At 35.7% G+C, this 24,029-nt stretch overlaps 1 long non-coding RNA gene across 7 annotated transcripts in view; it reads right to left on the minus strand.

Annotated features, from left to right (window-relative positions):
- Positions 1–24,029, minus strand: part of LOC106019500 (uncharacterized) — a 76,602-nt gene that overhangs the window by 22,796 nt on the left and 29,777 nt on the right. For 4 of the 7 annotated variants that reach the window (XR_002405601.4, XR_011809021.1, XR_011809023.1 and 1 more), the window contains exons 3-6: positions 8,671–8,754; positions 8,474–8,545; positions 7,240–7,314; positions 3,092–3,229 (exon numbers count right to left, since the gene is read on the minus strand). This is a non-coding gene — a long non-coding RNA (uncharacterized lncRNA). The remainder of the gene's footprint in view (positions 1–3,091; positions 3,230–7,239; positions 7,315–8,473; positions 8,546–8,670; positions 8,755–24,029) is intronic. The other 3 variants (XR_002405603.4, XR_011809024.1, XR_011809025.1) reach the window with 3 other exon arrangements.

The following is a 24,029-nucleotide window of genomic DNA, read 5'->3' on the forward strand; positions in this document are numbered from 1 at the left end:
TTCCAGCAGAACAACTACAGCAAATGAACTCAAACTAAAAATCTGTAGAAGCTGACAGCATTCCCTTGCACTAAGGACATTCTCCCTCGTGAGTCACACAGCAGCATATGGACTGCATCCTTCATGACATGCATCATCAAACAGGTGCACCACACTCAAGAGGGTGCTCCTGAATTTTCATTTGCAATAAAGAAAAGGATTCTCTCTTTAAAAAAGATTTGAAAAATCACATTATTTGAGGATGAGTTAATTACTGCACTAAATTTGAACACTGCCACAATTCTAGAAATAAACTTTCACGCTTTCTGGAAGCTTCTTAAAGGTAACTCTTACTTTTCCTTAAAAAAAAAAAAAAAAAAAAAAAAAAAAAAAAAAAAAAAGGCTGTGAGACTGTAAGAAAGGTGAAGCAAAAAAAGCATTTGTTTCTGTTTTTCTTCACCACACCTGAGGAATGAAAAATTATTATTCTTATGGGTTTATGTCACTCCTATCTAAACTTTAGTAGCTTGATTTAAAATACAATTTCAGCACCTAGAGCATGACTTAGACAGAAGATAGCCACTTAAGTCAGAATTTATAGTTCTGCAAATCCCTGCTCAGCTATCTCAGAATATTTTAAAACACTTCAAATTGACATTGGTGCCTGTGTCTTTATCTTAAGTTTCTCTGGTGCTGAAAGTTTTGTTTCAGTGTATTTCCACAAACACCTTAGTACTGTCAGAGCTGCATAGACAGGCCACACAATCACAAACATAATAACATAGAAGAAACTGCCATTTTTTTTTCCTGCAATTCTTATTGCTTAGCAGTTTTCATAGCATGACATCAGAGACAAGCTATTCACAAGATTGCACTAGCAGACTCTTAAGTCTTCTACACCTTTCAAGGGAAGAATATTATCAACTTTCTTTAGTTACTCGATTGTTAGAAAGGTCACAGAATTATAGAATGGGTTGGGTTGGAAGGGACCTTAAAGACCATCCAATTCCAACCCCCTTGCCATGGACAGGGATGCCACCCACCAGACCAGGTTTCCCAAAGCCCCATCCAGCCTGGCCTCAAACACTTTCAGGGATGGGGCATCCACAGCTTCTCTGGGTGACCTGTTCCTATGCCTCACCAACAATCATGAAAGAAGAGAAAAAAAATAAAAACATACAATTATGAAAGAAAAAAAAACAACTTACCTACTGAGTGAAGCATCTATTTCAGATGTTATTTATGTATTTTCATGAAACATGAACAGGGTAAAATGTATAAAATACTGTGGACTTTCATGACTTAAGCTGTACGTAAGGAGTCAGCTCCCATTACCACTACAGAAATGCAACTAATGGGGTCCAGTTCTCCCCTGCTTTCTTTTCTTTTTAAAGAACAACTGTCAACATATCTTTTCACACGAGTATTCTGAAGCAGATAAAATTAAAATTTATGTGCCTCTGGTAGGTCATCTATACTCTGGAGAGTGAATAGATTTTAAATACATCTCTACACTGAACAGTTCCTGTCAGGGTTTGGATTCCAGTCAGGAGACCAATCACTTAAAAGTGAGGCACCTCCAGTATTTTGCACAGTGGCACAGAAGTCTCTTTTCTGAATTAGCCTTAAATGTTTAAAACTGTTTTGTGACACTCACAACCATACAAATTAAAAATCAAATCTCTCTATAGCAATACCCACCTAAATCAAATAGAACAAAGCACTAGTCTATCCCTGAAATACCCTTGCTGCTAATCACGCTGTAGCAGAATTTTCCATAGGAGAACTACCTATGCAAAACAGCATGCTCCAAACAAAAGAGTACAACTAATTCCTCATCCAAAGGTTGCTGTCAGAAAACGTTCCCTCTGATACTTTAACCTTCCAGCAGGTGAGTGTTTCAGACAAATCTTTCCCTCCTCCCTTTTCATTCCAGTGGGGCATGTTTTCCTTACTTTTTTTCCCCTCAAATTCTCTGCATCTTTTCCCAAGCTGGGCATTAGAAAGTACAGCACAGATAATATTCTAGTGAAAATGTCATTTTTTACTACTTTAGTAGCTGGTAATAAAACTTGTTTCTCTGTTGAGACCTTCTTAACATATTATTTGTTTTAAACTGCCTATATGCTTGTAAACAGCTTTAGACTGCTGTAAATTGATCCACCTAACATCCTTCTTCCTGGTGTGGATAGTTAGGATAAAAAGAAGGCCAGGTTAATTACAAAGAAGATGTGTTAATTAACTAATTAACACATCACACTTCTCTGTAGCAGGCAGAAAGGAGGAGAAAGACAACTGGGGGAATTGAGTGCAGAATAGTAGAGATTGGTTTATGCAGCACAGAGAGCAGAGAGTAACTTTGATGAGACACCACAGCTGTGTGTAATGTGCACTGTCAAAACCTAAATCTCTAGTAAACTGTGTGAAATTGGTTCAGACATTCATCTCCTTCTTGCAAATGCAAGGAATACAAGCCATGGTAAATTAGTCAGGAGTTTGACTAAATTTATGGGAACCAGAATGAGTCTGGTCCTTTCCTGACCTATACATCAGAAGACCTGCACAGATCAAAGGGCTTCCTGAAATTCTCACTGTATACCTGTTAGAGTGGACAGAAATGTAGGAAAGGTATTATTCTTAAAGAAGTTTAATTAATCACACCCAGAGAGATGGATGCCACTGCTGGTATCATGTGGCTCTAGCTTATGCTATTTTGATTTTGATTATGTTTCAGTAATGGCCTGTGTCTTAAATATTATGGGGTTTTTCTCTGAGTACAAAGACAGTTTGGGCACGAGGTACTTTTAAGTGTCCACTGTACCCAATTTGCAGTTGGACCCATCCCTGCTAAGTAATCCATGAGTTTCTGCAGTTTCCAACTCACACTTAGCAAACTAGCCAAGACACCGGGACAGATGTACCCAGAGCCAAAAATGAGATTGACATGGAATTAAGACTTTTAGGGCTCTTGTTTGAACTGGCCCATAAGGTTTGATTTTGTGTCTTTCTTTTCCAGATGAAGAAGATAACAATTTGCAGAACCCTGTTCTATAAAACAAAATTCCAAATATCTGTGATCTACCCAATGACTGAATTTATTAATGCCACTTACCCTCTGAAATTCACTGTGTTTTCTGTCACTCATACTGACTGTTGTCAAGAGATGCACAGTCATCTTCAAGCAGTATTATGAACGTCTCGGTGGTCTTACAAAGCATGTTATACTTCTGTGCAGAATCACCAACCTTTTCTGAAATAGAGAGGGCAAACAGAAGTTGTAGATTGCCCTCCCTAGCATCATATTGTGCATGGTTTTCCTTTTTAGTAATTCATCCACCTTTTCTTGCCAGTCTTCCCTGTAAGTGACTTGAGATTAATCACACTGTTTTTCCCTATTGAAGGAATGACTGGGATTTTCAGTTTCAAAGTGACAACTTTGTGTTACACCCCTACAGAAAATGTTGCCAAAGTTATTGCATCATAGATGGGCATTGCATCATTTTGATAAAGTAGTAGCAGTTTGGGGAATTTTCTTCTTCTCCAGTCTTTCTTTGAGTCTTTCTATGTCTGCAATTTTTCAGTTCCTCTAGCTTCAGTGCTTATTATAGGCATTGAAATTCCCAGTTTCCCATAAAAATTTCTGTAATCATTTAAACACGTTTCCCTGCTGTTACTTTATAAATTAGGAACATCAAATTTTATTCAGTTTAATTCTATAACTTTGTCTATCTTTGCTTTTTTACCTATAATCCTTTCCCTCTGTTAGATTGTGATGGTGGAACAAAATGAATATCATGCAATATCTGCAAGCCACTTGATTTCATGCCCACCAAACTACCTTCTCAGTTTATTGCTCCTTTTGGAACTTTACTTATGAAACCAGTACTAGGGCAGAATTTGGGATGTCTCAGCACAAGCCTGTCTTCTTTAGAATATCTAAATAAATATCATATATATAAACATAAGTAAATATCTAAAATCTATGAAATATTTCATTTCTACATGCAGTACCATATTTTTCAAGCTTCTGTAGCATTTTTTTATAGTTTGTCTGTTTGTCTGTATAGTTCTGTTTCACTTAAAGATTTTTTTTTTAAGTACATCTAGTGTATCCAAAAACATTTCTTTTTAAAGTACGATACTCTTCACCCATGCACCTTTTTGAAGACATGCAGTAGCCTAATATTTTTTCTTCTGTATTTCCCAAATTTTAGCTCTGGTGGATTTTTATTTTTTTTTATCTGTTCTTTTCTTTCATTTTTCTTTAGTGTCTTCATACATCTATTTATATGTCATGCTCAGGAATCACTGTTTATCTTCTTTATTTCAGCAAAGTAGTTCCGATGCCTCTGTAAAACTTAACATGGATTTATACAGAGCTCCTTTTCAGACAGTGTACCTTTGAAGCTAAACCTATCACAAATTCAGTTTTCTACTTCACAGCCCTAAAGCAAGGTCATTGTTCTAGACCTATAAACAACTAAAATAAAGGGTTTTTTTGTTACCAGGTTGATGAGGTGTATATTTGTGATCATAATTTAAAAAATATATGTGTTTGAACCATAACTTCCCTACACAGACATATCAAATGATAAACTGAAGAACAAAATTAAGGACTGAATTATCTTTCCTTTGAACATGATGAGTATTATCATAATTTTTAAAATGTTGAAAAATTATATGTAGTTTTATGTCTGGTTTATTTACAGTTTTCCTGATCATACTTTTTCCAGGATAAAAACTATGGCTCATCCTTGAGACTGTTTAACTGCTCCAGTAAAAGTTAAATCCATTGTTATTCATAGAACCATCATTGTCTGAGTGCCTACTTAGTGCAAAGAAACAGTAAGCTACCACTTACTACTTTGCTTTACAGTTTTTAGATTTACCTACCTACACAATATTGTTTGATAGCTTGGTTTTAAGTTTTCAATGTCTTCATCACAGATGATACAGACAACATACGGATTTGGAAGTAAAACTTCCAAGCTCCATCAGCTGAGTAACACTCAGCTAATTACAGTAAATAAAGAACAATTGTTTTATGCAAATTATTCACCACCCAGAAAAAAAAAAAAAAAAAAAAAAAAAAAAGAGCACTGTGACTGTATTATGATCTATTAACACTGACAAATATTAATTTTGCTACATGCGTGGTAAGTAATCATAAAGTAAAATACAGTGTATTATTTGTCAATCCAAATGATTACAAACACAAAATTTTTCAATAGAAAAGCAGGAAAAAAAGCAAGAGAAGAAAGCTAAAATGAGGTAAGAAGTAGCAGCAGAAAGGGAAGACTAAGGAGGACAGAAAAGAGGCCAATGAGAGCAGAAGTAAGTGGAAGCAATAAAGAAATGGTATTTTGTAAAAGATCCCACGTGAAACAAAATTGGTCCAAGTTGCCATATCTAGCTGACATTTTTTTCTCTGTAATAAGTACTGTACGTTTTTTTTTTTTTTTTCTTTCTACACTTACAGATTAGTAGAGGCTCAATATTCTTCCAAATAGATGAGCTGTTGAAATGAGATACAGCCTTAATTGTAGGCTTTATGAAGTAGATGGGAATAGTTGAATCCACATCCAACCTCAGGAGACACATATTAACTAAAGAAACTATGAAAAATAATAAGGGAAGTGGAGAACAGCTTGCAAGAAAAGAAAGCAGGTGAAAGAAAGTAGGGAAAACTCATATTAGTGCTGTTCAGCTGCGGGGAAAAAAATAGGCTGAAAATCTTTTTTTTTTTTTTTTTCCCCAGCACATTTTAGAATTGTCTTTCAAGTCAATTCCTTCATTTTGCAGTGAAAACCACTGAAGCACTACCTAGGTTCAAGCTTCCTAATATTTATCCTTTAGTAGGCAAAGGTGTTCCCAATAACCTAACACCAAAGTATGTTAATGGTAAGGACAGTGCTATGCTATGGGAACAGTCCAAGCACATAAATTAAAAATCTTTCTTCTCCGTGTGTCATTTTTGTGTTATGATTTGTCTTTCTAAGTATGGAGAGACATGGCACTATGAATTAGATACAGCATAGACTGACAAAACAAAAACAACAAATGGACTTTAACAAAGGAGACTGATCAAAGTATGTCATATTTCAGCCGCACAGCCATTTCAAAACTTATTCTAGAAGTGAATTGGCTGCCTCACTCTCTTCATATGCTATTAGCTTCACAGGCAGCAATCAGAAGTCCAAGGAAAAGATCTTAAGGTGTGCAATGACTGGTTCTTGAAACTTTCATCACACTGTGTATCAGTGCTGCAGATTTTTTTTTTATAATTATTATAAATTGTAGTTTCTGTTAACTGGTGCTGTCAGTAAAATAAACACTTTTTCAAGTGATAAAATGGGAACAGTCCTGCCTTCTCTAAATTGAGAGATGGTTCCTCTCCTATACCATCTCTCTGCCATACAGTGCTCTGAAACATGATAAAACCCAGAAAAAGCCAAGCCATTGACATACTGTAAAATATGCCCTTAAAGCTGTGGTACTTGAAACTTGTTTGGCCCATATCTCAAGCATGGCTCAGTTAGGCAAAGCTGGTGATTCTGTGCAGAACATTCCCTTCTGTGTTTCAAACTCAACACTTGCAAATAGGTCTGCTTTTTGACACTTCAGTGATGTTAATGTTTCTATTTTCTCTAGCCTCATTGCACATAGATGACATAATGGATTTCATTCAGGCTTATACAAATGATCATGCACACGCTGAAAGTGAATGCCACGTCTTAGATTTTGAGAGGTTTGTTTAGCTTGTCTCAGCTCATTTGTGATGCACATTTTCTGCAATAAACTGTCATCAGTTGGACCACCAGAATACAGTGAAAAATAAACTTTTCTGGATGCTTCTATGGAAAAGCGTACTGTTTGACAGGTATTTTTGTCTTAATAGGTAATTTGTCTTAATAATAAACAAAAACAAAATAAACCAACCAAACAAAAAACTCTAATGTGACATGTAATCACCAACCTGAGATTAGCAAGAACCCAAGTTAACTTCTGGTGTAATTTGTATTAACTTCTTAACCGGTAGATTTTATAGACACTTCCCATTATCATCCAGTGAAAATAATAAATTAGTCATCAACTGACATTCCAGTTCTACCTAAGGATATAATTTTTGTCATGATAAAACTGAAAGGGAATTACAGAAATGGTCATAAATCAGAGAGTCTAGTAGTCTAGTATCCTGTGTGTTAGCAAAGTGGAACATAAACTCAGATTAAACATCAATATTCTAACACAGGCACTTACTTTCACTCAACTATGTATGTTCTTCAAAGGTAGTTTTCAGTTTTCCCCATTGTATTTTGTATTCCTTATTTCAAACTAAAAAAGAAAAAAAAAAAAAAAGAATATTTTATAAGTATGTTTGAAGACTGATAAAGACAGATAATGTAAAACTTCCAAAGCCACCAGGGAAATGATAGTTCCAAATTGTCATTCACAGCAACACAAATCCTGCATCTAAATCACTTAAAATTATCTGAAAAAAAATATACAAATTGATGTATAAATAACAATTATTCTCTTGATGAGATAGAATTTGTTATATATTATTGCACTAATCTAAACACATCTAGTGAAAAAGCAAGTTTTTGTGATGAACTATGTTCATATTTTTCAGTGTAATAACTGGCTGCATTTGATCTGGAGCCATTCAGAACCTCTGTCAGTGCTGTCACTGGCTAATTGAGTTTTGGGATGGTAGTAATATAGGAACTCTGAATTTCCATTTTTGTTTTGACTGCCCAAAGGATTCCAAGTCCAAGACTAAAAAAGCAAGCAAGCAAGCAAGCAAGCAAACAAACAAACAAAAAAAAATTTAAACAAACCGAAACACCCCACAATATAAATAAATCGAACTGTTTCTTTTTCTCTCCAAAGAGTGTATAAAACATATTTATCTCTTGGGAAGAGTATGAAAGCACATATGAAGCCAGAAAAAAATGGATGATTACTTATTTTTCCCACAGGCTTCCAACAGTTTTTTGGAAAACTGGTAAGAACCATTTTCCCAGGACTCTTAGGTATTGTACAGTCAGTCATATTTAATTCTTGAAATTTGGGGTAATTCTAAGTCATTCAATTAATACTGAAATGTCTGTTTTCAGAGAGTGGGAAAAGTTATTTGGAACTATTAGTGCTTAGGTAGTGAGTTAAAAAAAAAAAATCATTAAAAATCAGCTTTTTATTATGAGGTCACCCTGCTGGGCAGCTGAACTCCACCACATCTGCTCACTCACTCCCCTTCCCAAAGGGAAGAGGGGGAGAAAAGAAAGTTGGAAATAAAACAAAAATAAGAAAAAAGGAAAGAGAAAGGAAAAGGGAAAGGAAAAGGGAAAAAAGATATATTGTCACCTATGTGCTAAGCTATCTTCTGCATGTTAGAAATAACATTCAACTTATCCAGACACCACCAGAAAAGTATCAAGCACAAACATTTTAATCCTGAGATATTTTTTCTTGATTGCACTGTGTTACTTACATTGGATTTCTTTACATTTTGAGCTTTTCTCCAAGGGAAAATGCCAGTTTTCCATGCAGCCTTCCCCTAAGACTTTAAACATATTTCAGAATGAGAATTTCAGGATTTTGAATTTAGGAAAGTTACTGAGAAAATTTTCCTAATTTTGATTATATGTTAGCCATTGCAATAATGGAAATATCTGCTAGAATGCTTACAGGTTCCCAAAGTGAAGGTCCATCCTGAAATGTGACTGTAGAAAAGCACTTGCACCACAAGAACATCTGGACAGTGTCATATCACTGCATTATAAGAAAGAACCGGTATTAATTCCAATTGTATTCTAAACATGCTAGATGCTCTAAGTATGCTGTAAATTCCAGATAACTGCTGGTGGTTTTCATTTAGGAAACATCTGGAAGCACCTTGCCACAGAGATTATCTGTTTATTTTTCAAAAGGACAGCATTTATCAAACACATTGAATTTACCATGGTAATAAGAAATTAACAAATTTCACTGATGTGTGTAGTTTTTAAGTTACATTGTCAATCAAGTTATTTTTAGCCTTCTGAATGTATCTATGAGATTACAGTTTTACAACAGATCATGTGGAGGAAGATTCTTGTCTTACTCATGTAGTGTATCATCATACACCACAGGATTTTTTTGCAGTATGATGGGATCAATAGCAGACCAAACTGCTAGCTATTCTATTAGAATTTGACCCTTTATCTACAGATTTAATGTTGAATTACTGAAGATAAATGAGCATGGAGAACCACATCCATGTTTTAATTATCTGTAATAACCATGAGTGACAATGAGCAGTGTTTCCTGACGAGAAACAGCAGCAGTCTACAGGGAGAATGCATTCTCTCCTAACCCACAGTGCTTGCCATCACAGGTAAGTTTGCTAATCATATAAACATATACTCATTTAGGTTGGAAAAAACCTTCAAGACCATCCAGTCCAACAATCAAGCTGACTTACTGAATCCCATCAGTAAATCATGTCCCTTAGTGCCATGTCCACAAATCTCTTTAATAACCCCAGGGATGGGGACTTCCCTGGGCAGCCCATTCCAATGCTTGATCACCCTCTCTGCGAAGAAATTCTTCTTGATATCCAATCTAAATCTTTCCTGGTGCAAGCTGAGATCATTTCCTCAAATTCTATCACTTGTTACCTGAGAAAAGATACTAACACCCATCTCACTGCAACCTTATTTCAGGAAGCTGTTTCAATACTCATATAATATCAATAAAAACAATATGTTTATTTTAATGTCACTGAAAAAAAAAGAGTTTAAAATTATGTGAGTAAATATGTAGTATTAGGATGAACTCTAAACTTATTAAAGATAATGGTATGATCTATGGAGAGTTACAGACTCAGTGTTTTATTCCAGAATTCCCCCTCTATCTTATAATGATCACAATGAATGGCAATGAAGGAGCTGCTGATAAAAGATATTTGTGGTAACGCTGCTTCTCACATGATAAATTACTGGGGCTTGGAAATTGACAGTGACTCATGAATTTGTGTTGTAAAAAGGAACAGCCATATATTTTTACACACTGGAACTGAAGTTTTGAACTTAAACTACAAGATAATCTTAACTAAGTCATCAGCCCACATTCCATGAATCCTTTGCAAGAAAACTAGAGCAACTAATACCTCTTCACAAAGACCTAAACTAAGTGAACTACATGCAGGTGTTCTCTGGGTAGAAACCAGTTGGGCAAGGGATTCCACTGTCTTTCCAATCTCTAGTGTTACACAGCAAAAATATGTACTAGAAATTTGGTTTTCAGCACTCAGATATTTGACTGCATGTGGTCTTTTGAACACTGCAGTGTAGCATAACTTATCTGAATGAATCTTAGGTTGTTATTGAAGCAAATGACCCCATGTCAGGTCAGTGCAAATAAGAAAAAGCTTGGCTGGTCTTAACCTAGAAAACTATAAAATATGTCAAATGGATGTATCTCAAGTGTGTGATAAAAATGCATCTTCGCTGCCTCTAGCAGTATTGTATCTGACCTCAGAGCATTATAGAAGAGAGACCATATTGAATGCTTTCATTTCCACATAAAATGCTGATCATGATAGTTCAGACATGCCAGATGGCAGTAGTAATGATAAATGGTGTTGATGCCTCAGGAGAAATGAGCTAGTAAAGTTATATTATGTTCAGTTGGGATTTTAAACATGTAATATAGTTAAAACTGTTATTCTCCTGCAAAACCATACAACTCATATTTCAGTACCATGTCATATATGGGGGAAAAATTCCTGTCATCATATGCTACTTTGAAAAGTAGATTTTTCCATGTCACAGCAAAACAACCTGACACACAGTATATATAATATTTACTTATATATGTATATATGAAATGATAAACCACCTGTATATGAAAATCCATCAATACTATTTCTTGTTTTTTCCTTATGTAGATATAGCACAATATATCTGGATACAGGGAATAATAAAACAGTGTGATATTAGGTAAGACACCTCATGTGTGTAATGGGTCCTTTCTTCCTTTCTGAAATTACAGTTAACAGTTTAACTGTTACTAAAAGATGTTTTAAGAAATTTTACTGATCTAGACAAAATGTATTTCTTCTCTGACGTGCCAGCACTATAGGACTTTCCCTTTAAGTGTCTGAGGTTTTTAGAAGTTTTTAGAAGTTTTTATACTCTACCCTGCAAGCAGATGTCTGTCCGTTCCCACAAAACCAAGGACTCCAAAGGTTGGAGCTAAACTGCAGAAATATCCTGTGCTCCAGTTGTATTTCTAGGACTTAGATCCCTTTACTAGTGAAATGTCTGCACATTTATTATATATATATTTTTAACTAGACTACCTTCCATTGGTGGCATTCTCTTGATGTTCCACCATGCAAGGAAATACCGGAGAATGTATTGGGAAGTTAGAAACTGCATAGCTGTTATGACCATTATTTTTCAGTTCTTCATTTTAGCGTAACGGTCAGAATTCTCTTTCCCTGAAAATCAGGTGTTTTTTTTTGGTCACATACAGACCTACTATTACTTTTTTTTTTTTTTTTGTGGGTGTGTCTGAGTTAACTCAAGACTGTGCATGTTATAAATTTGTTCTTAAAAAGGGAGGTGCAGCACTTGTAAGGGAGGCTTTTATATCTAGGTCAATGAGGAGCAATTGCACCTTACTAAAAATTAAAAAGTGTTGTTGATGGAAAGGAGACATTACACCCAGGAAATATATAGTGTTAATAATGCCATACATACTTGCTGTACATACTAAAGAAGAAAGAAAATGAGGTATATTACATTCTGCATTGTCTGTAAATCCACAAAGAATAGAGATGCAACGTGAGCCCTGACTTGTCATTATTTTGTGCATACTGCTCACACTCTTTGTCCTATGGCAACTTGGATTTAATTTCCTTTGTCTGACTTTATAAATTTAATTTTATTAATTAGAAGGCAGCCAAATTTAGACAAAGTATTATTACAAAGGTCTATAAGAAATAAGACAGTAGAAAAGTCTATCATGCAAAGATTAATTTGTCCAATTTCAAAATGTATATTGCTATATTTTATAGCTGACAGGTGATCATGGGCAGATGGTCATTACAATTTATCACAGCAGAAAGCTGTTAAAAATGGGCAGGTATAAAATTATATGAAGTAGAAGTTATAGAAGACAATTCTGAAACTCCAGTAACTAAACTCCTAAAGTTTCAATCATGAGAAGAACTTAATCCAAAAGCCAATTATAATTTTCAAAGAGTTGGAAAAAATTAGGCTGTTGAGGGAAAAAAAAAATTATTAGCAGTCAAATTTCATTTTCTCTTCCTCCTACTCATCAAAATTTACACTTTCCAACACTGGGATTTTGTAAAAGTGTTTTACATCACCTTTTTTTGTTTTGGTGTTCTTGACAGTTATTCGAAGACAGGGAGAATGTCTTCGAATCCCAATCCCAATTTGTGCTTTTCAAAATCTCTCTCTCTCCACTTGTGCAACCTCATCATTTATAAACAGCAGCCACATATTATTTTTAAGTGGAAAAGAAATGTTCTTTGGTGCTGATCAGCCTTGAGTGAACTTTTACAGCAGACTTATAAATTTCTCCATAGCAGGATTTATAATGGAATTGCTTGAAGTACTTTGACTCTAGTGTACTAGCTGGCACACTAGACACTGCTGAATGGATCCTTGATATAAACTAACAAAAGAGTTTGAAATTTTTCTTCCCTATTGCTGCTAGCATTGCTTATTTCATTTATTTTTGAATCACACCACAATTCTACAAGCAAAGATTCGTATGTTTGGATATTATGCTTTTTTCCCTTAGGCTTTTCTGGGCTCCATTTGGTCACTGTTATACGATTGAGAGTTTAAGATCATAAGCTTTTGAAGGTCAGGCGATATTGACTATAGGATGCAACATCTAGCCCAGAGGAACCATTGATCAGAATATACTCAACAGGTGCCATTGTAATAGAAATACAGTTAGAGTATCCATTTTACACACTATGATATTCAGAGTGAACAAGGGTATAAAGAACTTTCTGGCATCTTCTTCTAGGGTTACTTTACCTTGCCTTTCAAAAGTGAACAAATCTGTCCTTCTGAAGCGGCAATATTCACAGGAGCCAAGTGGAAAAGCTGTTTCTGTCAGGAGCAGTAGTGTCCAGAGGGGGGAATAGTGGGCACAAGGGAAAGAAGTACAAAAAACTTTCTAAACTTTGCTTTAGTTTATTGGCAGAGTTTCTAAATGATCTTCAAGATCTGCCATTTTGAAGTTAAACCAAGAACTTAGGTAGGCAATACAGAGTCCTAGTGAAAAAACATGTACTATGGTCTTGTTAACAGAATAACGCAGAATTATCTAGGTTGGAAGAGACCTCAAGATCATCAAGTCCAACCTCCGACCTAACACTAACAAGTCCTCCACTAAACCATATCGCTAAGTTCAACATCTAAACGTCTTTTAAAGACCTCCAGGGATGGTGACTCCATCACTTCCCTGGGCAGCCCATTCCAATGCCTAACAACCCTCTCAGTAAAGAAGTTCTTCCTAATATCCAACCTAAAACATTCCTGGCGCAACTTTAGCCCGTTCCCCCTCATCCTGTCACCAGGCACGTGGGAGAACAGACCAACCCCCACCTCTCTACAGCCTCCTTTAATGTACTTATAAAGAGCGATAAGGTTGCCCCTGAGCCTCCTCTTCTCCAGGCTGAACAAACCCAGCTCCCTCAGCTGCTCCTCGCAGGACTTGTCCTCCAGGCCCCTCACCAGCTTTGTTGCCCTTCTCTGGACTCTTTCAAGCACCTCGATGTCCATCTTGTAGCGAGGGGCCCAAAACTGAACACAGTACTCGAGGTGCGGCCTCACCAGAGCTGAGTACAGGGGGACGATCACCTCCCTAGACCTGCTGGCCACACTGCTTCTTATGCAAGCCAGGATGCCGTTGGCCTTCTTGGCCACCTGAGCACACTGCTGGCTCATATTCAGCCCACTATCCACCAATACTCCCAGGTCCTTCTCTGCCTGGCAGCTTTCCAACCACTCATCTCCCAGCCTGTAGATCTGCTTGGGGTTATTGCACCCCAGGTGCAGGACCCGGCACTTGGCCTTGTTGAACTTCATGCAGTTGACCTCAACCCATCGGTCCAGCCTATCCAGATCCTCCTGCAGAGCCTTCCTACCCTCGAGCAGATCGACACACGCACCTAACTTGGTGTCATTTCTTTATACCTTAGTATTCCCACAAAACACACATAACCAGTACAGAGGACTTTCCAATCCCCACTGAAGTCAAAATGAGATAAACCAGGGCATAAATTGGCCACATTACAAAGTATTTGCTTAAGTTCAAGAATGACTTTGTCTCTGTCTAGGAAAGGGACTAGTCTTGCAGCAAAGCACAGCCCAGTCTAGCTGTTTTCAGCTGAGCTTTCAAATTAGCCTGATAAAGCTGATTGTTGCATGCTTTGTCTGCAGGAGTACAAAGCAAAATCTTTTCAATATTAAAAAACTTACTTTAAGACCTTGTAATTTTCATTTTAGAAGTATTACAATATTACTAACATACATACTCCTTAAATCTTTTTTTTTCTTTTTTTTTTTTAGATGCATATATTGGCATTTCTTTGCATTTTGATTCAGGTTCTGTCCAGTGAGTACTGCTGAGAGTCACACTAACTGGAACCTTTGACATATAAAACACAAGAGAGACAAGAGAGAAAAGACAGAAATTCATGGGTATCCCTGTGAAAATATTCAGCCAGGGAAAGGAAGTTGGGATGAAGTTGGAAAGAGAAGACAAACAGTCAGAGATTTTAAATTCCTGTTACTTGTTATTTTCACTGAATGATTCTAAAAGGATAATTTAGTTCTTAGAAGTGTATATGTCATAATGATGTTTTACAGAAACTGGCTGAAATTTATTTGAGCACGGATCTGGAAAAACATCTTATTATAATACCTTATAATAAGTACCCTACTGAGAAATTAAATGAAGTTCCTACATAATTCTGCATTGCAAGAGGAACAATTCTGGTTTCTGGTGAAGTCAATGGTAAATAATATATATTTTTTTAATTTCAATGAAGCAAGTATCTTATCACTAAGATAAAATAAAAAGTGGTTTCACAAAGCCTTTAAGCAAGGATTAAGTAAATTCAGAGTCCTTTACCATCTTTACACAATAGATGGATTTAGTCTTTTTTCCTCCTTTTCCTAAAGAAAACTGTTTCATACACTAGAATGAAATATATTAGGAGTAAGAATGTTTTTTAAAGTTCTATTCGCTGAACAAGCTTCAAATGCATCTCTTTACTCATCTTTTTCCTTCCTTATTGTAAATGGCAAAGGAAGCTTATAAAAATCATTTTAACTCTGTTGTTGAAAATTACTGTAGTAAGAATGTCTTTAAAACAACTGTTTGTTAGTCATTGTCTCATTTACATCCTCACAAAGTCTAATTATAAATATACAATGAAACATAAAATGCCATGTGAAAATATGCAAGAAAAATTGATTTTGTGTATTTCTTAATCTCTCTCATCCACCAATGTTCTGGTTCCGCAAAACATAAAAAGAACATGTTCAACTTTATTCATCTAATTATAATGTATTGCAAAAGCATAATTACTATTCAGAAACATCCAATTTTGTCTACATGAAATTAAATGTTACTTATAACAATATAGCCATGTAGCTATGTAGGAGGTCTTGGCTTATTCATATGTTATGAATAATAGATTTTTGAAACGATTATTTAGGAATACAGTCATGCTATGCAGGCACTGAAAAGCACAGATATTTAGTCCAGAGGCAGCAAATACCTGGATGCATATTCATGAACATGAATAAAATGCACTTAAAATTAGATTTTATTGCTCTCTTAATACTATATGCTCATTTTTAAAGTACTTCTGAGAACAATATCAAACAGTACCAAGTAAGATGATTAAGGTTTTTTATGTCCAGAATGTTCATGCATGACTGTCATATCCATATGTATAAGTTCAATACATTTCTTCCTGTCATTTTCATACATTATTGAACTGAACAAAATTCAATAAAACATAGACTCCACAGTTCGCTTGTCAACATCAATTCCACTTTGCTAAGGCTTCTTCAGCTATTTCACCTGAATGTAGTCCATTGCATTTCTTGAGGAAACTTACAGCATAACAGTTTACAATTTTTAATAGATCAAAAATTTTAAACATGATAAACTTGAGATCCACATATTCGCAAATTTGGTGTCTGTTGCTTACAAGACCTAATGGCCTGAATTAAATCCTGCTGCATTTGTACTTTCCCATCTGCTCAGTGCAGCACTGTCTTTCCTCTCTACCTCTCCAGCCTCCATAGTAAAAACAGAAAAAATGTTTTCTTATCTTAAACAAAGAAGAAAAATGAGGAATCATGGAATGGAGACCAAGTAAGCTAACGAGTAAACTGAACAGCACAGATTCTCCCCAAAATTCACATGCGTTTTCTCTTAGAAGACATATGGTGGCCCCAGGCTGAATCATCTTAGTGCCATATTATTAACAGTAAACCTGCACAAATCTCAAAAGCCAGAGTCAGACTACCAGGACTGAAACATGGAAAAAGCACCAATGATTTGATCTGCTTAAACATATATTTCAAAAGTTCTGTTGTGTCACAGAAGAAGTTTGCTGTTTGATTAAAAAAACCAGCAGTTCAGGAGTCAGTTAGGAGTTCAGACAAGGCTAAAACTAAAGACACCTCAACTTTTTGGTCCCACACGGTACTATGTGCTCATCAGTCACTCATTTGAAGATACGGTATTTTGCAAAATTATATGAAGATGTGCAAAAACAACCAAGAAAAAAATCTTTCTTACCCTTATATCCTACAACCTTATACTTTGTGAAAAAAAGAAACCCCTCAAAATAACCCTCCCAAACCCCACCACAGACTGCAAGTCAGCTGCTACTTTCTTTTCAGTTGTGTTTAACATGGTTCATTTTAGTTTGAAATAGAAAAAAACACAGTCTGTAGGGCTATTTTTTGGGCAGTGGTTGGGATGAGCAGGGAGGTGAGGGGGAAGCTTTACATGTTAGCAGTTTTTTTCCCACTGCCTTTTGTGCAGAACAGATAGGCCTGCTTTGATTGCTTGGGGGGTTAACGTTTCCAGGCTTGCAAGGAGAAACGTAATTGTGACTCCCATCACAGGTATTTAAATGCCTGATCGAAACATCCAACAATAGATGTAATTAAGCAGGCTCTAATTTTACTTATGTGATTCAACATAAAGAGAGGAGCTCCATTACTTAAGTGTTTACGTCATTCCTTAGAGAAATGACCTTAATTTACTGTAATTTCCAGTTGGAAGATTACCAAATTGGTTTTGAACTTAAGTAGCCCTGTGGGTGCACAGTCATTTACTGCCAGATTACATGAAGAACACTGATTACTTCCAATTATAAAAGACTTATTTTTCTTAATAAATGAGTTTACCTTTATTACTAAATAGATACTATGGTTAAACTTTTTTAGCTGATAGAATCGTCTTGCATTCAGGCAGTTACCTCTCATCACATAGTTAATCAAAGTATCTTTGCAGACAGATATACAATTTACGCAGTGTATACATAAAGGCATCATGTTGTGTATCACATATGAACTTACATAAAAGACAAATAGAGGCTTGGGAGACTGAAATGAAATTTACACAGGACAACTACATTTACACAACTATTCTTAAGAGAAATTTTGCAAAATGCTTAATGGCGATATGTTAACAACATATGTTAACAACAACAACAAATAAACAACAACAACAACAATAAACTTTTAAAAGTTTTAAAACCCATGTGGCCATACGGAACACAACTAGCACTCCAAACCATCAGTCACTCTGTATTTGAGTTCAAATTTTCATTAAAGTATTCTAATTTCAGTAGAACTTCCTGATTACAAACAACTATTGTATCAAGACAAGCTATTATAAACAATGAAAGAGCAACTCCTCACCACAAATTTAAAATTACTGTGAACAAGCTACAGCAGTTGAAACTACGTGCTGTACTAGACAGTGAGGCCAGTGGGGAGTTTCACAAAATATGAAAATGAAAACAACAAAATTAATAATGGAGAATCTCAGCAAGGTGATTACTCAAAAAAATCAGCTTAGATCAAACATGTTTTAAGGCAGCAGTCACTAATCACAATTTTTAGGAATACCTTATGATGCCAGATCTGTTAGTTTTATCATGGCAGTTAATGTAATATATAAAGACTCTCCAAAATTAAACAAAACCAAAAATCAAATCAAAGTGCAGAAGATAATTTTATTCTTTTACATTACCTTCTCTGTTCTCAGGAAGGCTTTACAGGTGATCACTGTTCTTTTTCTGGAAGATAGCTGGGCTAGGCACAGTTGAGACCTGATAAAAGCTCACAATTTTCATGCGCATTTCCCTGTGAAAGAACTTTCACAGCCAGCAAATATCTGGACTCAGGATTTTCAGACTACACCTCCTCAATCCATCCTAGAGAGAATGTACAGCAAACATTTTTTAGGAGCACCTGTTAAAACACAATATTGGTGACGTACCCCAGGAAGAATTTCTACCAGAGAGAGTCCCATAAAAATTGAGTTCTGTACTGGAAAAGGGTGTGGGGTGTGCATTTGTGTGTATGTGTGTGTCTATGTGTACAGGGAGGGAGACTTTTCCTGGAGGAATTTTAATTGGATGCTCTTTCTTCTTTTCTTTGTTTCCCTTTCTTCGTTAAAGTGTGGATGTGCTGATGTCTCACAATTTTCATAATGAACAGGGTTAGGAAATTAGAAATCCAGAGGCTATATGTGGAAAGGGATCTTTAAGACTGTTCAAACTGGAGCATTTGTCATGCCTTTTGTGGCGGTATCATAATCTGTACACAAAATAAGAGAATGTAAATAATAGGAATAAGTGCAGTACATTCCTACTGAACTAAACACGGTTCAAAACCAGATTAAACTTCTCTGGCTGGTCTGAATGCCTATTAGGTTTCATGTCACTTCTCTGTGTTTTTATTAAATACCTACAAGAAATTCATATTTGTCACAGATAATCACATCCTTATCCATCACTGAAGCAAACTGAAATCAGTCTAACCCCATATTTAAGCAGTAGGGATTTTTTCTATGTGTACACAAAAAGGAAGATTAAATATTCCATTTAGTATTGTTTCCATTTTCCACTGATAATGTGATTTATGCATTTTTTTTCCATATTACCAGAAATATCTGCACTGAAAGAGTTATTTTCCTTTGAGTGGTAAATAAATAAATAAATAAATACATACATGCATACATCTGATACCTGAGTAACACTTCACTGGTTTATTATTTTAGAAATATTATAGAATTTAATGGAGTTTTACCAGAACCAAATATAGTCCATTACCTTGATTATTAGCTACTACTTTGGATCTAAAATGTGCTAACTGCTTGTATGAAAATTCCAGGATCTCCAGTGTTCCCTCTCCATCTGCAAAGTTCAACATCCTTTGTTGGTACTGAAAACAAATCTTTTTCTTTCCTGTTCTCAGAATATCAGGTATATATGAGGTGTTGCTAATGATAGGGCTCAGCAGAGAAGTGTGAGGTAATGTTGCAGTGAGGTGGAGCTGTGCTGGCTAGGTACTGTAAATCGATGTATATTAACAAGACTGAAAAGATACACGACAGTAAATACTCAGGAACAAAAGGCAAAGCAGATGCATGTTAGGAAGAATCACAGAAGAAAGCTTAGACACTTTGCCGTGCTACTCCTTATGAGTTCTCTGAACACAGTGCTAAGTCATTTGGGACTGAAAGATTACATAAAGGACTGAAAACATCTGTGTCCCTGGGCAGGCACTGAACTGGTCAAGCTCTGGAGCTACTTTTTCCCAAGAGACGGATGATCTTGGATTCTCTCTGGGCACATCCACGCAAGCACACATGCTGCTTACTGCATTCTAGGGGAAATGGTTACAAAACAGCCAGAAACATTTTCTTAGACTGTGTGCTATAACATTTTATTTTTTTTCCTAATGCAAAGTAACAGAAAAAAAGCAGATACTCTAGTTCATCAAAACTGACTCCTCTGACTTCCTGCAGATGAATGTGCTTCACTTCAACCTTTGGCAGCTGAAAACCAACTACTACTTTTTTTCAAGTTAACTCTGATTGACAGTCTATACACCAGTCTGCTAAAAAACATCCTCTAAGAAAATAAAATGACTAATAATCACTACTTCAACTTCATGTAACAAACCGTCATTCCCAAAATCAAATGTTTATCAGAGTGCATTTTTAGATGCACATATCTGCCAGAATCCACTTTTTTGAGGAAGATTATTACATTATCAGTGTACCTGTGCTGATTCTCATTCTTAGTGGTGATGTTTTAAACAAGAGCCTAATCAAGTGCATTTGTCATGCAAGGGAATGTTACCATGAAATTAATAGTGTACTCTTTTCAGTAAACCTACTGAAGAACCTGCAGAACCGTTTGAATTTCAGTAGCTGGCAGTTCAAATGCTCCTGTCATGACAGTTTAAATGATTCAGTAAAATTATTTTCTGTGTTAATCTCTGGGTTCAAATCAACAATTCAAAGATCACTTTTACTGATACAGGACTCATAGTCTGAGCACAATACTGTGGGATTGCTAATGTTCATACTACTTGTAATTTCCTATGGTTCTGTTTGAACTAGGGACAGAAGAGTGTATGTGAGTGCAAGATCATCTCAGAAGGGTTTGTACACCAGGCACATCATGCCCTCAGGCATCCTAGCACACAGTGCTCACTATGCAGATAGCATCATCCTTCATAGCTCAAATTTTAATGCGAAGTATTGTGAGATAAACCAATTTCACCTGAAATTAAAAAAATAATAATAATAAAAAGAAATCCCTCTGCACTACTTGAATATTTCAAATATGAGTGTTTGAGACAACTAGATAGCAAGACAAGGGAATGGAAGCCTTTTTGAAAGTTTTCTTTCCAGAGAGGGGATAAAAGAAATTGAGAGAGAAACTTCTGTGTGTGTTGTGTACAGAGCTGAAAAAGAAGAGCAAGAAGTCAGGAGCTGTTTGAGAGACTTTTCTCACACTCTGGGGAAAACTTCAAAAAATCTTGCAGAAAAGAAAAGGCTTACATTTTTACTAAAAACAACAACTACAAAACACACACACAAAAAACACAAACCAAAACAAATCCCTCCCTAGCACCTGAAGTTTAGCAGGACAGTATAAACACTGTATGACTCCTGAAATATTGAAGAAAGTTTTTATTTAAAGGTGAAATTGATATGAGGCTTACTGAAAGCTTGGAAGGAAAAGGATATTCTAGACAGCCCAAACAAGAGAGAAATCCTCCAAAAGAAATGAACCCAGGGAAGAAATGCTGAGCTGAGCTGTGGTATGTCAACCAGGAAATTATATCAGCCAAACTGATTAATTTAACTAGTGCCATAAGAAACATCACACCCAGGAACACCCCACAACAATCTCATTTCTTTATGTCCTCTTCAAGCATGGCTGCAAAGACATACAGTTTCAATACTGATCCTAAGGCATCCTCTAACCCATTACTGTTAGCCCTATAAATAGAGGCCATTTGTATAGGTAACTTCCATTCTGCCAGAAAGGATAGTAACAATCTAGCCTAAAACATTCCTTGTCCATACTGAAAGGATTTGATAAATGTTTGCAAATGCTTCAAACCCTATTTTGTTGTAAGATTAAATGCCCCTTATTTGGCTGCTTACTGTTTTTGAAAGTCACATTGTTCATACTTAGCAAAATTATTCCTGTCAAGTCCAAGAGTTCCGTTTTCTGCTGGACTGTTTGATCTCATCAGCACCACCTAATTAAGCCTGATTTCTTTGTATTTTTACACACTCCAAAATTCATCTTTAAAAATTACTTCGTTACGCAAATAGTTATTGACACATTAGTTATAAAAGTATTCACTTAGTCACAAGGCATTTTTAGCACCCTATGCAGTATTAAACAATAATAAAATTCAGTATAACATAACATCATGAAGGGTCCAGAACACTCTTTGTAAGTGGTGCTCAGGGATTTAAAAAAACTTGTGCCACTGAAACCAACACTCCTATTGATCAGTGGGTCTTGGCTTAGACCTGAAGTAAAGTGCCAATGGAAACACCACTTAACAAGTAAGAAAAGCAGAAGAACCAAAAAGAAACAAGGTCTTATGGATAAAACATAACAAGGAAGAAAAAAACATAGATAATTTCATTCCACAAGGTTCCCATATGGTCCTGAAAAAGTGGAGATATCTTAAAGGTATTGTCTGAGGATATGGATGGGTGAAATAAAAAAAAACATTAACCACCATTCCTTGAAACAAAAACATCCAGGAACAGCTCTTGTTCCTGTGCTTAAAGATCATTTCTTATCTATAGAGAGAACTGGTACCACATACTTATTGGAAAAGCCCTTACCTTACTCTTGCTCAAACAAGAGATCAGTGGTAAAGCCATGACCCTTATCCATGCCCTATTTAATGCTTTAAGGTGATCTAGCTTAGAGCAACACTTACCTGCCACAAATCACTGTGTCTTTTTTTTTTTTTTTTTGTGAACATTGGGCTGGAGTTAAATCAGTAACTGGGAAGTGTTGCCAAGAAATCTCTGGAGCTGTAATTTTGACTAATAAAGACTTGTTATTGTTCTCGAACCACTGTTTTCATCAATATTCATTTCAGCATGACAGACAGCACATCTTTACTATTGAGGAGACTTCAGGGTTGAATCATACTTAGAAGTTTGGGATTTACAGTAATTACGGCAGAAGTAATTACCTTTTAACGAGAATCTCATGAGAAACAAAATTTGAATGTTTACTTCACTCTTTTAAAAAGCCTAAGAGAATTTGGAATCAACATTTTATTTCAGAGCCATCTCTATTTTTGCCACCAATATGCATAAACAAATATATTAAAGATGAATGCAATTGCAATTAAAATAAAAATCTCTAAGCTCTTCTGAAAATTCTAATGACCAAGCTCTATGTATGTCATTGTAAATTGAAAATATAAACAATAACAAACAATGTGGACCTATAGCAGTTTGGAATCCTCTTTAATGTTGCTGGACATGCACAAAACAAGTGACCTTTTCTCTGAGGACTCCTTGAGTACTGAGGCAGGAGAAGGAGATACATTATGTCAACTGAATGCATTGCACACACTGTTGAAGTGATCAGAGCATCCTTGGATTGTGGTAAATTACAATACTGTGCTAAAACAGACCTGTCTAATACAAAAGGCTATACCCACTTGCCCTTTAAAAATTTGTTTTCTAAATATTTTGTTGACCTCACTGCATTTTCCCCATTAACCTTGTAACAAGCTCTAGTACTGGATGTGTACTACTTGATACACAACATTTGGTGCAACTAAATTTCTTATCCAGTTTAAGGTAGTATTTGCCATAAAATACACATCAAAATTCTCCAAGGATGGATGCTTAGAGCATAAAGGGTAAAATGGGATAACTTATTATCCTGGCAAATTTTGATCATGTAGCAAGCTAATTTCCATTTGGTGTAAGAGGTGTAAATACTCCAAATAACCTGGAAGGGTTTCAATACCAGAATAGAGCAAAAATATTGCAAGGCCAGTGCCATCCAGAAGATATAGCTTTTTAGAAGGTAGCATATCTAAAAACTGCTGAAGCACATGCTACTAAAAGGAATTAAAACTGTGTACGGTTTCCTGTATTTCAAATCCTATCACTTGATTAAATATTTTATAGGAATATTTAATGCTCTATATAACTATTACCAGGAGTTTCTAATTATCAGTAGAACTTAAATCTATGTCTGGACAGGGAAAACATTATTTTTCTATGAACAAGTTTACATTTAATTAGTTTATTGCATGTGTTCACTTTATTTTTCTGTACAGTTAATCACGTACTTACTTTCTTTCTCATCAGCACATTTCAGTGCTTATTTAAAATGTTTGAATAATGCCTTGGTTTGGTTTCTTCTGTTTATATGCATACTCTATTTAAAAACTAATATT

This window comes from Anas platyrhynchos, chromosome 4 (assembly GCF_047663525.1).
Source record: "Anas platyrhynchos isolate ZD024472 breed Pekin duck chromosome 4, IASCAAS_PekinDuck_T2T, whole genome shotgun sequence".
Lineage (NCBI taxonomy): Eukaryota > Metazoa > Chordata > Aves > Anseriformes > Anatidae > Anas > Anas platyrhynchos.